General features: G+C 36.2%; 1 protein-coding gene across 3 annotated transcripts in view; it reads left to right on the plus strand.

The window, feature by feature from the left end:
- The first annotated feature begins 9,690 nt into the window (after positions 1 to 9,690).
- Positions 9,691 to 14,217, plus strand: part of HDAC9 (histone deacetylase 9) — a 733,933-nt gene continuing 729,406 nt past the window's right edge. For all 3 annotated transcript variants that reach the window (XM_088018628.1, XM_088018630.1, XM_088018632.1), the window contains exon 1: positions 9,691 to 10,043. The gene's annotated coding sequence lies outside the window, so the exon portion shown is untranslated. The remainder of the gene's footprint in view (positions 10,044 to 14,217) is intronic.

The raw sequence follows: 14,217 nt of genomic DNA on the forward strand, positions 1-14,217 counted from the left end.
CTTAAAAATGATTGAAAAGTTAAAAAGGAAGGAAAAGGAAAATGTATTCATCCATTCAGCAAATACCTGTTAAGGAACTACCTCTGTTGAGTTTCTAAGCACTGGAGATAAAGTATTAAAAAGGATGGGATAACCTCATGAAATTTACTTATAATAAATATTTAAAGAGAGGATTTGATAGTACAATCTATTGAGATTTTCTAGTATTGTTATGACTCCTTTCATTCATTCATTCCTTCATTCAGGCAATATCTGCCTCATGAGCACATCAAAACTTTTATTATGTAACCTAATCTCCCTTTCTTCATCCAATGTTACTTTTTTCCAATTTCTCAAAAGGAATATAAGTTTAAACATTAAAAGGACTTCGCTGTCATTGGAAAACAGAGTCAGGATTATCCGTTCTAGAATAATCCTTTCTTTTATTTTACTATTGCCATCCCAACCTTGATACTTTATTTTTAGTGTGGCTGAGGAAGACCAAGTGTGAGATTCAAGAGCAGAGCTTTGTCTATGAGTCTGAAACAGAGCTGGCAATGTTCTATGTGTCCTGGAGCATAATAAGCTATATCTATATGATGACCATGTTTTACATGGTACTAGTGAGCATCATAATTATTCATTGACTTCTATTCATAGATTGTTCTTCTAGAGGAGGGAAATACTGCATGAGCTTTGTGGCCAGTCTTCCTGTTCAGACTCAGTATGCTTGGTGGAACATGTTTTTATTGGAAAGGCTGACAAAGGCTTCCATGACTTTCAGTCTTCAAATGATGAAAATTGAGGACCTTGTGGAAGATTTTAGGAAACCACTTACTTAATTGACTCTCTTTTCAAGGAAAATGTATTTCAAAGGATAATGGCCTAAGATTTGACTCCAGAGCTTCAATGTAAATCAGAAATTCTTCAGGCTGAACTATATAGCTAATGCTCAATTACCTTAGCTTCTATTGAACCGTATTCTAAACACCTTCTTTTGTAACCATCACCTTGTGCCGAAGTCTATATTTTTAGCCTTTAAGCAGAGCTCAAGCCCTGTATTTAGACATCTGACTTGAAGACAAAAATTGCTCAGTGAGCAGAACAAATGTTCAGAAAATAACATTTCAAGGTTAGAGCTAGTGTCCTGAATAAAATTCCTTTTCTTCTTTTCCTCTCTATTGAATATAACATAAATAATGTACCCTGACTGGCTTTCAAGATTAAAAAATCAGAGAATAGCAGTGAACTTGAAGAAGGAAAGAGGGAGTAATTAAAAATTGAAGGGGCTTCGGTTGAACTATTGTTTGCCTGAAACTAAGTATATATTTTATTCCTGATTCAATAGGATTATGGATCTTAAAAGGATTTAAAAAATTGTATAGTAAAGCTTATAGAAAAAGGGCCCAAATGAGCATACAGCCACCTTAAAAAATATTGAAATGACACACGCACACACACACAGAGTCATTATAATATCCTCAGAGTGGCGAGGAGAAAACTATGTAAATATTGTTTATAATTACTTGTAGTAATTGTAGTTATCAATTTTTAACCATTTACAATGTGCTGGCCCTTTCTATAATTGATCTTACTTAATAGTCACAGCAATTCTGTGAAATAGGCATTATTAGCCCCATTTTATAAATGAGAAAATAAAGGCCCGAGCATTTAATAACATTTCTAAGACTATCGAGTTAGTGAGTGGTAGCATATTATGGATCTTTCCTAGGAAAATCCCAGAATGGTCCCTGAAACTCCCTAGTATTGAGAAATAAAAACAGTTTAATTCTTAGGGGAATAGACAAGAGTGAAACAACATGATTATTATTGTTAAACAAGACATTGCAAGGTCCCCGGACCATTTCCAGAAAGGGAAGTCACGTATTTGCACTGAGGGAAAGTGATTATCACTCGGTGGAAACTACTTGAAAGGAATGCAGCTCATTTGGATTGTGTGTGACTTGGTGAGGGACTTAGCCCTTTGTATTCCACGAAGCAAAAGGATGTTGTAATTGCATTTCACAATGGGCCCATAACTAAATGGGTCTGGGCATTCCTTCCTTTTCGCTGCCTGGTGCAGGGTATAATCCTCATTTAGTACAACCCAGTCTCTATGTGAACAGCTAGAACCCAGGGCTGTTTTAATGATCGAAGTTTCTCAACCTTGGAACCAGGGCCCGAAAGAAATGTTGGAAATTCTGGGTGGTTTTTAGACACTGTATTTAGAAACAAATAAAGAACATGTGAAACTCTTTGACCCTTCTCTGATCTTTGGTGTTCTAATACGCAAAGTACACGTTAACCCAGCAGAGGGAGGCATTCCATAGTAGGGCATAGTAATAATGTAAGGAGAGAGAGAGTAAACAAAGGTGAGTGAAAGATTTATTTTTAAACTTGGTGGAATACCAGGTTTATGTCGCAGAAAGTATAACAGCGGGCTATTATTTGTTGAACTGATTATCGTTCCTCTTTGCAGAATGGGTTTTCTCAGTACACATGGCCCAAATGGTATCTTAATTAATTCATTTAAAATTCTAAAGGTTAGCATTGCATTTTTATGCCGAGTGCTGTTCTAAAACAGAGATTTTTAAGTACTAAAATTTAATTGCATTTAGTTACTGAGTCATTGACTCTTTCAGAACTCTTGGAAGTTAACATCATTATTTATAGGTGGGAACATTCAGTCTAAGGAAATTCAATGATTTGTTCAAAGGGAAATAGTAGTAAATGGCAGAAGCAACCATCTAAGACTTTGGATTTTAGAAAAGTAGGAAAAACAGACAAAGCAATGCCCCCCTTCAGTTTCTGTGTTTGTGAAGTATTCCACCCATCCCCCTACCCTAGGCGAAATGAGAGGTAGAAAAAACACTCGTGTGGGAGTTGGACACATTTCTGTTCAAACCTGTCTCATGTCACTAACTATACCACTTGGCCAATTTAACCAGCCTTCACTTTCGTAAGTGCTACTATCCTGTTTTGTATGTGAATAGAAAGAAGTCTGGGAGGTTACCACATCAACAATGGCTGTTTTTGTAGTGTAGATGATGAGGCAGTTTTTACTTCCGTCCTCATATATTTTTTTCTATTATTTGATTTGACGCTATATTACTTGTATAGTAGTTAAAACTTCCCCTTTAAATTAAAAAATGTGAATTTTATTTAGTATTTACAAATAATACGCAAGATGCCAATTTAAACTTTTTTTTTATCCCCATTAAACGATGGATAAATGATGGCTACATGAAGCATGAGACTCTGGGACCATTTCTATGTCATTTGTTCTGATTTTTGGCTCAGAAAACATGACCTCAATTATATACTCAATTGTGTGGGGGTTTTTTTCTTCCCAATTTTCTGTTATTTCATTTCCATCATAGTAACTGCAGAGAAGAAAAGCATGTTTTGTTCTCATTTGGAATCTAATTTATTTCATAATTTTCAAAAATTTTGTTTTTTAAGTTGTTTGTAATTTTAAGGCCACCACAGGTGAACTATCTGGATTCCAAAAAAAAAAGACCAAAATAAAACAAAAAAAACACAACCCTCTTTTTATATTCTAGACATTGGTTTTGTAGTCAGAATTATCTGTAGTCAGTTCTAGTCCTCCATTTACCAGATATGGTCAGATTACCTAGTCTTTGGGAAAATTAGTCTCCTCATCTGTAAAATAGATGGGAGAAAACTTAACCCTCAGGATTATTGAAATAATTAAATGAGTTACAATTTTCATGTGTTTGGTATTATGGAGACTAGATAAAGATGGATTTCTTTCTCAGTCACTTGATTTAAATTCAGCACTCACTGTTACTCTTGTCCCAGGTAAGAATTTACTTATTCATTTTGCAAAAAATTGGATGTAGATTTTAGCAGTCTGTTTTTAAGAGTAATTGAATCTTGTGGAGTAACTAAGATGACCAGCTGACACATTAACATAACATAACACATTAACATACGGTTGATTTCACCCTAAATTGTTTGAGTTGCCAGGCAAGCTTCACTTTATCAAGGAATAAAATGAGAATTCCACAAAGCCAAAGTAACAATAAAATATGCTTTTGAAGCCAAAAGACCAAGTAAAGGTTGCTGTGATAATGGAGAAGATTCTGACATTCATGAAAAGTGCTGTACAATTTTTTGATGTCTTCAGATTTATGAAATATTTTTTTCCTGATGCTCAAAGTAGAAAACTTGGTCAAAAAAAAAGCAAAAAGAAAAATACAAAATTTATCTACAATTATATCATCCAGAGAAAATATTCTTCACATTCTGGGTTTTTAGTCTTTCTCTCTTGAATATATGGATACATTTTATGTGTAAGGTGTAAGGTTGTGAATGGAGTAAGTTTGTGTTCCAAGATGTGGATAATAATACATCCATGTTTTTGTATCTTTTTTACCGAATATTGTATTATAAATGTTTTTTAGCATCATTAAATATTTTCAATTATTATGATTTGTGGAAGTTGTATTATAATCTGTCATGTAATTATACCATAAGTTCTTTTATTATTCCCCTTATACTGGGCATATAGACAATTTGCAGGTGTTCAACAATATTTTAAAATAACAGTGTAATGGAAATTCATTTACATAAATCACCATTTCACATTTTATTTTTTTTCTTTTAGAAATGATTCCTAGAAATAGAGTCACTCTCAAAGAGCATGAACTTTTAAAAAGATTCTTGATATACTGTGACAATTTTTTTCTCCAGGAAAGGTGTACCAGCTTACATTCCTATCAGTAGTATATGAGAGTACTCTTCACATCATATGCTTATCATCATCTTATATTAGCCTCAACGGAAAGTAAAAATGTTAATCTTTCACAATCTGCATTTATTTGATTACTAGTGAAGTTGAATACTGTGTGTCATTTTTACTGAGAAATACACACACACACACACACACACACACATACACACACCCTCCCAGCAACATAAAAACATGTTGTATTCAATGGCAGTTTTAAAAATTTTGTTTGAATATATGTCAGTAAGCAAGATCTTGGCTAAAAATAATCACCTTAGCAGCAAATTTAGTCAAATGCTTAAAGCATTTTTAAAGAGACTGCATCTGGGATGATTTCCTCAGAAAGACATGCTGAGATTTTCATATCACCTTTTATGCTGGGCAAGTGGTAACTTTGTTGCATTTACCCTGGGTTCCCCAACAATGTCGAACTAGAAACTTTCAAACCTGCAAACATCTGCTTTTGTCATCAAAATTGAAAGACATAATTGAAAGGAAAGTTTTAGTTCACAAACTGTATAATTTTCTGGTTCTGCAGAATGGAAATGAATAAACTTGAAAATAAATTTAAGGACTGAAGCTCTAGTCAGCATATAGCTTAAGACTGGAGAAAGGGTGAATTTCCTTTTAGAGTAAGCACTGGCATGACTGTACTCTCTAACAAGAAAAAGTAACATTTCCAGAAATACGTATCATCATTTCCACACTAATTTTTATGATTCTAAAAGTTCCTTTCTATACAGCCTGGTGGTACATTTTTATAAGTTCCCCCCCAAATCAGTAGTGATTGCAGAAGTTTTGGTGTGTATACCTGGGCATTTTAAATGGTCTTCTTATGTATGACTTTTCAAGATCTTAGCTTATTCCTCGAGGATGTCATGTTTGGTCCCTAAGAGGATCAGCTTTGAAACATTTCCAATTTGGGAGAAAATAAGCTTTTATAGGAGTAAAATATGGCCCACATTTTCAACAGACTAAGGGATAAAACTGACTTATAAAGAAGGCTTTTTAAAAAATTTTATTTATTTATAGAGAGAGAGAGTAGGGGGAGGATCAGAGGGAGAGAGACAAGCAGACTCTGTGCTGAGTGCAGAGCCTGAGCTGAAACAAAGAGTCAGACTCTTAACTGACTGAGCCACCCAGCTGCCCAAGAAGAGGGGTTTTATAAAGTATTTCTTAAGCCTCATAAGGAGTTAATAAAATAATCTTATTGTATTCAAACATGACTCAGCTTCTGATCCTAATTTTGTAAATAGGAAAAAGGTAATTAAGTTATTAAGGCACCTTCATTTTAAAGGTTAACATTATTATTATTATTATTATTATTATTATTATTATACTATTGTTTAGCTCATAGGGAAATTTATTTTTTTTACTTTTTGAAAGCCCTAGATGTTTTTTAATCGACAGTTATTTGAATGCTTTCTTTGTCATGCAGTCAGTCTTAGATCCTGGCCTGTGTGGGCTCTGGCTGTCTAATAAAGGAGATAAAGTAATGTCTGATTATCTGGAACACAAGGTAATGAATCCTATTATGTGAGTACATCCTTCTTGTGATTTTCAGACAGCTTAATTTTTATATCTGGTCTTTAGCCAGTGTTTGATATGGAGCAGAATTTAGTATTTGAGAGGAATTTCATTTGTTTGTACATTTTAACTGTGGTCCTTTCTGGCTGTGTTCAAAGAGCTTTTCATAGCTACTGTCTTCTAATGTTTTAAAACTAAGTAAACTTTCTATTGCTTATTTCTTATTGTAAAACCTTATGTGTTCATTTTAGAAAAAAATAGAAAATACTGAAAACTAAAAAGGAAAAGAAATAATACACACACACACACACACACACACACACACACACACATATATCAGTAGGGAATTCCTGTTAACATGTTGGCAGATACTCCAGAGTCGATCCTATATAATTCATATATAATTGTTTTTACAAAATGAGATCAAAGTGCCTGCTTAATGTAACCTGCTTGTTACATTGAATATCATATCTTTCTGCATGACAAGACATAATTGAAAGGAAAGTTTTAGTTCACAAACTGTATCATCTTCTGGTTCTGCAGAAGATTATTTTGCTATTTTTTTTAATTGACAATGTAGTTCATGTTAGAGATCATGTTAGCCTGCAGAAGATTTGTGTATGATCCTAAGAGTGTTACAAATCTTTTGAAATGAAATTTCACATAAAAATCTAGATGTCTAGGGGCACCTCGTGGCTCAGTTGGTTAAGCATCTACCTCTGGTTCAGGTTGTGGTCTTAAGGTTCTGGCATCCAGTCCCGCATTGGGCTCCCTGCTTGGTGGGGAGTCTGCTTCTCCCTCTCCCTCTGCCTGCTTGTGCTCTCCTTTTCTCTCTGTCAAATAAATAAATAAAATCTAAAAAAAGAAAAAAGAAAAAATCTAGATGTCTACTTTCTCTTGGAAGATGGAAGGCTCTGTACTACTCATAATCTGTAGGTCACAGTGGATAGGGCTGATGGTGGCCCACGTTAGCTGAGGCTTGTGCTCTTCATTTAATGTAATCCTTTCCTGCTTTCCTTACTTCTTGATGTTCCTGCCTGACTTCTGAAGCAACTGAGTTTGCTAAAGGTAGTGGATTATTTAGGGTGGTGGTTTTTAATGAGGTTGTCCTGGTCTCTGAGGCAAGGATTGGAAAATTGTGGGAACGTTTTTTGGATGCCACAATGTTCACGGAGCTTCTTGTATTTAGTGGGCCAGTCTCGTGGATGTGAGGGTTTTGTAATGTGAGGGACATTGCTACACCTGGAAAAATTTTTCTTGTGTCATGCATTTCAGTTATTTCTTTGGATAGTGGGTGAAACACCTGTTTATAATTATTTGAGCCTAAAAACAAAATCTGCTGCATATCTAAAAACTGTTTTATTCCATTTTAGTGTACACAGAATTTTCTAGGACTCCAACTATCATATAATTTCATATTGTATTATTAGAAGCTCTATGATGCATTGTTCACTGTTTGGAAAATCATGTCACTGACAACAACATGGCTCATGGTATTTTAACCAACATACACAGCTCTATCAGTATGCATTTGTAGCTCCCTTGTTCAGTATTGAAAAAAGGAAAGTTCACGCTCCTTTAAAATCTTTTATGAATAAGGAAAAGTTCTCAGCTCCTGCAAGAGACTATTAATCATTTTTCATGTTTTCTTTATGTCTGTGGTCTGTAATTTGCCTTAGCATGTTATCTGGACTTCAGTTAATCTTATTTTTCCTTTTACTTAATCATGTGCTGATAAGTCTGGTTTATTGTTTCTTGTTTTATCACTAGATTTTATTCTCATGTGCACTCAACTGTCCAGTCTTTCACTTGCCTACCTTTCTTGTAAGACTGACTTCTTATTACATCTCTTCAATCTGGACTTACTCACTGGGTAGTAGGGCAAGCATTGGAGGACTTCTGTGACATGTAAATATTCATGCGTTGGAGCTCTTTATTGATTTTGAAAAATATACTGTATAGAGGTTGGATTTAGAATCTATGAGTTTCATTTTAGGTTAGCAAAAGAGCATTGCAAAATACTTGTTTTAAAGGTGGGGCTTTGTGCTTAATGTTCTGGGTGGGCATCAAGGATGTATCCAACTCCTGATTAGGCTTACAGTCTTCTAGAAAGATATTACATAGAAATAACCTATGGTTAGACTGAGAGGATGATGAAATATGCTCTAGGATTTTAGAGGGGGGCTGGTTGGTATGTTTGAATGGAGGAGGAAGGCTTCTGGAAGAGGCTGAGAAAGTTCGTCTGAATGTAGAAACCTCGGCGGCTCCTTCTTGAGAAGGAGTGAGTGATTCTTTTTCATTTTTCTTTCCCTTCTATTTGCTCAAGAGCTCTGTGTCTTTTCTTCTTCTTTCCTTGAAGCTACAGAAGCTACAGATGTAAGTGAGAGGGTCATGGGTGTGAAATGTTGATTTTAGGTATTTGCTCCTCCTCTTAAACTCAGACAGATCCGAAGATAGGACCTTGAGGGCTTAGAAATGTGCAGTTGTTGCTCTTCAAGGAAGTTGTAGCTGGCATCTCAGAACAAGGCATGACTGATACTTCAATTCAGTCTAGTACGTTTTCTTAGCTCTAGTTAGAAAACAAACTTACAGAGGTGGAGAAGATACTCAATAGCTCTCCAAAGTTTTTCCTTTCCTTGTTTTATAGGTGAGTAGGGGGAATACTAAGAAAGGAGAAATGACAGTAATGAATTGCTAGCTTCCTTAGCTTGCCTTAGTTTACCAAATCTCACTCTTTTTGCAACACCATCACCACATGTGATTATATAAAGACTGCTAGAATTTCTCTGGAGGGACCGAAATTTTCACTTTCTTAGCCAATCAAAGGGAAGGATTAGTGAACTTCAATAATGTTTTGATTTTGAGAAATTCTTTTTCCTGATACAGTGGGACATATACTTCAAAGTGAGTACTCCAGATTTAATTCAAATGCCACACATTGAAATAGCTCAGAAAATTGTGTGATGCAGAGTTCTGGGGTGACCACGTTTTATATATTGCAACCTTTTGGAGTTGGATCATCATATTAGAATTATTTTATTTCATTAAAATCTGTCTTTAGGTTCTATATTTTCTTTTCATTTACTACAGACATTTACAGCTAGAAAATAGGTCAGAGCTTCTTCAGAAGGCATTTATTTAATTTTCCCTCATTCAGAGGCACAGGTCTGCTCCTTGGTCCTATGTTTTAATTGCTAACCTCCAGAGGAAGAGAATCGTCTGAGCCAGGGCCCCAAGTTGTGGAAGTTACTATATCCGGTAAACTGGCTCCATTCCAGGGCAGAAAATTTATCAACAAATGAAACACCAGCTACTTCCCACACGTCCTCTGATTGCATTAAAAAAATCACTCCCCTTCCCACCCAGCTGAGAGTGTGCTTAGAGTATGGAGCTGACAGACATTCTCTCTCTTCCTCCTCCTCATTTTGTAAAATAGCTGGTTTCTGTAGTCTGTTAGGCTTCTTATTAATAGTAATGAAATGTTCATTCATTAACTGTCTCATGCCTACGAACTAGATATTGTCACTCTCTTTCCCCTCAAGTTAGACTGTTTTTATAAAGTCGTGCTGTAGCAGAGAAGTGAGCTCGAAAACTGATTTTGGGTCTGTAGCATCAGGTACTATTTAACCAGTGGGAGGGACTGATAAAATTAGCAAGTTGACTAACCACTTCCCTTCCTTGTGGCTCTTTAATATTATAACGGATACAGAAAAGTTCAGAAGGACTGGGCTAGTTTTCGAAACCACAGCACACTTTGGCAAAGAGGGAATGTACAACAGAACGGGTAAGTTTCTTTCTTTTAATCTTCTAGGAGAACTGTAAAAATGATAAAGGGGTGGAAGTTTTTAAGTTTTATTATGCAAATAGTCTTCCATAGTTTGTAGGTTGTGGAGAGATAAACCTGTTGCGAGGAGGGGGACGCAAAAGGTTTTCCGATCAGCAGCAGGAGCTCCAGGAACAGCAAACGTGAGCGTGGGCAGAAGGTTCAACTCTTAGAGTATCTTCACTGTCCCACATAGGTCAGAGTAAAACACTCAGGAGGGAGGATTCTTGTACTAGTATAATTTTGGATAGATAATTCCTGCACTCTCAGTTCTTGCGATCTAGACTTCATAATTGTCAGTAGAGTCATTGAGTAATTGAACCCAAATGTCCCTCTGGATCCTGAAATGGCTTAAGATCTTCAGTTATCTTGCCTGTGGTTTAAATTGGTATTGCTTTTAACTTTCTATTATGGAAAATCTCAAATACAAGCAGAAGTAGAGTGCACAGTGCATAGATTGCCCGTGCCCTGTCATACAGCTTCAAGAGTTAGGGACTCAGGGTCCACGTTGTTTCATGCACACCTCTGTGGCATGCTCCCCACTTTAGTCAAGTAGGGTTGCAATATTTTAAATGTGCCAATTCTGAACATTAAATAAAAGAGGTCTAGAATCTCCTCAAGGCTCCCATCAGTTCAGTAATATAAGTTTTAGAGAAATATCATTACAGAAAATTGAATTATGAGTCAGAAAAAGCGAGTTGAACTTCCCAGTCATTTGGCCAATGGGAATGGGATTAGGAGATAGTAGTGAAGATTGTGGACTCTGGGGCTAGACTGCTTTGGGTCAAATTTTGGTTCCATGCAATCCAGTGTTTTTGAGAAAGTGTCCTCATCTTTCTATACCTTGGTTTCTCACCTGAAAAATGAAGATAAATGATAGTATTGATTTTTTTGAGGTTAGGAGACAATGAGACCATCTGCATGTAAAGACTTGGCAAAGTGCTCAGAAAGTGCTACTGACTGAGCATTTACTATGTGCCTGGCATGGCACTGGGTGTTTTTTCTCATTTAATACCCCTCATGTTCCTATGTGAAATTTAGTGTTACTGTGTTCACTTTATGGATGAGGAAACTGAGACACGGAGAGATGAACCAACTTGCCTTTGATTACCCAGCTAATAAACGACAGCCAGGATTTTGTTTCAGATCTGTCTGACTTAATCACCTCTTAGAGTATTTGTCCCTGAGAAATCAGTTTATTCATACATATGCAGTCAAAATGCATACACGAATTTGCTCTTAGCCTTCCCAAGGTGAAAGTCATCAGTGTTCCTTTAAAGCAAACTGAATGGAAAAGCTTTTGTCTAGCAATAGATTTCCCACAGTGAAGTTTTCATAATGCCTAATTATAAGCTGGAAATTTGTCAGAAATCTTGACAAATAAAGAGGCTGGTGGGGTTAGCACTCTAAGGGAGTAAATGTTGAACCAAGAGGGAAAAAAAAGAAATGCTCTTTTAGTAAATTAACCATGCCTCACTGGCGGATTTAGTTTTTAAGGCCATTTGTGTCTCTTGAGTTTTTGTAAACGATGGGCGAAATTCATCTGCGTCAATTTTCAAGAACGTGCAGCCCTGTTGTAAAACAAATGATAAACACTGATGCACTGCTGAAATAAAGATTGACTGAATCTTCTGGGAGGTGCTGAAGAGAACTGGGTCATGCACAGTCAGACATTTTAGAAACCTGGGATTGACTTTCAGTGCTCTTTCTTTTAGATTACTGGTACAACTGTAAAAATAGAACCAAATGTGTGAATGAAGGAAGAGGTTAATTTCACAACTTTGGAGAATTTTTTTTTCCCCCTCCAGGGGAGTAATGGTGTTTTGAAAAAATTTTCCTTTCCTGAAAGGGACACTGGTTGGAATTTCCAGCTAAAAATGAGAACATCAGATATAAAATAATTGACTTCTCTTATCTGGCAATCGGGGTGCATTCAGCAATCTTTCATCTTTATTTTTCCTTCATTGGCCACAGAACTTTTGTCATCTTGATAGGATCAGCCAAGCTTTACTTATTAAAACATTGGAAGAGATTTGAAATCCTGCTATCTTTTTGGAGAGAAAGTAGGGGGTAAATGGAGTTGGGACTGCTGGCGGGGGAGGGAGTAAAGTTGGAAAGATCGTCGTTATAAAGCATCCTTGGGTTCTTAAATGTTTGAGAAAGTGAAGAGGCTAGTTAGTACTGGTGACTGCAAACCATTTTTTGCGGAATTGTTCTATCACTGTGTTCTCTTTTCTCTAGTGTCTTCATCTCATAAGGACACATCACTCATAACTTGTAAAGGATTCAGAGTTGGAAATTTCCATATCTATGGTTAGAGACAGATACAGAAGTGCCATTTTGCTTGTCATGGTCACCTTCTTTATGCAGTGATGTAATTTCTTTTTTTTAAGGTTTTTATTTATTTATTTAATAGCGATAGAGAGCACAAGTAGGCAGAGCAGCAGACAGAGGTAGAAGGAGAAGCAGGCTCTCTGCTGAGCAGGGAGCTGGACGTGGGGCTTGATCCCCAGGACCCTGGGATCATGACCTGAGCTGAAGGCAGCCGCTTAACCGACTGAGCCACCCAGGCGCCCCCACTGTTGTAATTTCTGATGGCTTTGGTCACCCCCACTAGTGACAGAATACCAATGCCCTCATGCTTCCAAATCGACTTTTTCTGTCCTAATCTTTAATATTTATCACTGCTTTTATGTCACTGCTATTTTGGGGATTAAATATTTTATTTAAAGTTTTGAATAAAAAAGGCATTTGTTTTTCCTTGAGATGAGTTCTTTCTCTCTCTGTCTCTGTCTCTCTTTTGTTCTTTAGACTTTCATCACAAACTTTTGACTATCACCTCCCTGGAGATTTAGAGATCAATAATCACAGCTTCTACCCTCAGAAAGCTTACAGACTAGTGGGTGAACAAAATTGGATGAAGTGAATGAAGCTGTGGTTCATAAAATATACCCTGTCTTCATTCAACTGGGTGGGGGGCCATTTTATCCCTTGGACATATTTGGCAATGCCTGGAGACCTTTTTGAAGGTCACAACTGGGGACTATTGTGCTATTGGCTTCTAGTGGGATGAGGCCAGGGATGCTGTTAAATATCCAACAATGCACAGGACAACCTCACGCAACAAAGAATTATTTGACCCAAAATGTCAACAGTGCTGAGGTTGAGAAGGGACATAGATGATGATGCAGCCCTGCTCAGCACCCACCATCAGGCATTTGGCAGTAGGAGCTCTTGACTTGGGTTTTTCTGTAAGAGAGTGGGGATCTCTTTGTTCATTATCTTATTTTCAGTAAGTTGGTGTAGCAAGTAGTCTTTGAATTTTACTTTCATTGTAAGATTTGGTAGAAGGAAGTGAATGAATAAAAATAAAGTGCATTTGTATGAACTGCCTCTGTAGAATTAATTTTCAATAGAATTTATCTACATGGTTAGAAATAGAGGGCAGTGCTCCACCCTATGGATGTGAGACTTTTTACATCAGAGCTGGAAGCTTTTAAGTAAAGTTCTTATGCTAAAGTGTATATTAGGGAAGTTTTGGAATTAAAAAATAATTTTAAAACTTATTAGATTCATTTTTTTAAAAAAGTACTTTAAAAAAAGAAAGCATAAAGATACTTTTTTTACCCTTAAAAGTAAACATTTTTATTTTCACTTTATTATAAAATAGTTTATATATCTAAAATTGTGTTTATGTGTATGTAGAAGTATAATGAAATACTAGGTACACATAACCAACTTAGGAAACTAATATAACCATTATCAGTGCTGTTTCCTCTGTAACTCCCCACCCCGGAAGGGTAAACACAATTCTGAATTTTTGCTTACTGTTCTTGAATTTGTGTTAAAGTTTTACTACACATGTATGTATACCTAAATAAGATATAAAATTAGAGCTTTTCATATGCCTGTGTGTATGAAATTAGACCATTATCTTACACCATACACAAAAATGAACTCCAAATGGATTGAAGATTTAAGTCTAATACCTTAAGCTATAAAACTTTCAGGGGGAGACAAACTATGAGAGACTATGGACTCTGAGAAACAAACTGAGGGTTCTAGAGGGGAGGGGGGTGGGGGATGGGTTAGGCTGGTGATGGGTATTAAAAAGGGTACGTATTGAATGGAGCAC

This window comes from Eumetopias jubatus, unplaced genomic scaffold, assembly GCF_037043125.1.
Source record: "Eumetopias jubatus isolate StellerSeaLion01/CBP00866 unplaced genomic scaffold, mEumJub1_p1.0 scaffold_14, whole genome shotgun sequence".
Taxonomy (NCBI): Eukaryota; Metazoa; Chordata; class Mammalia; order Carnivora; family Otariidae; genus Eumetopias; species Eumetopias jubatus.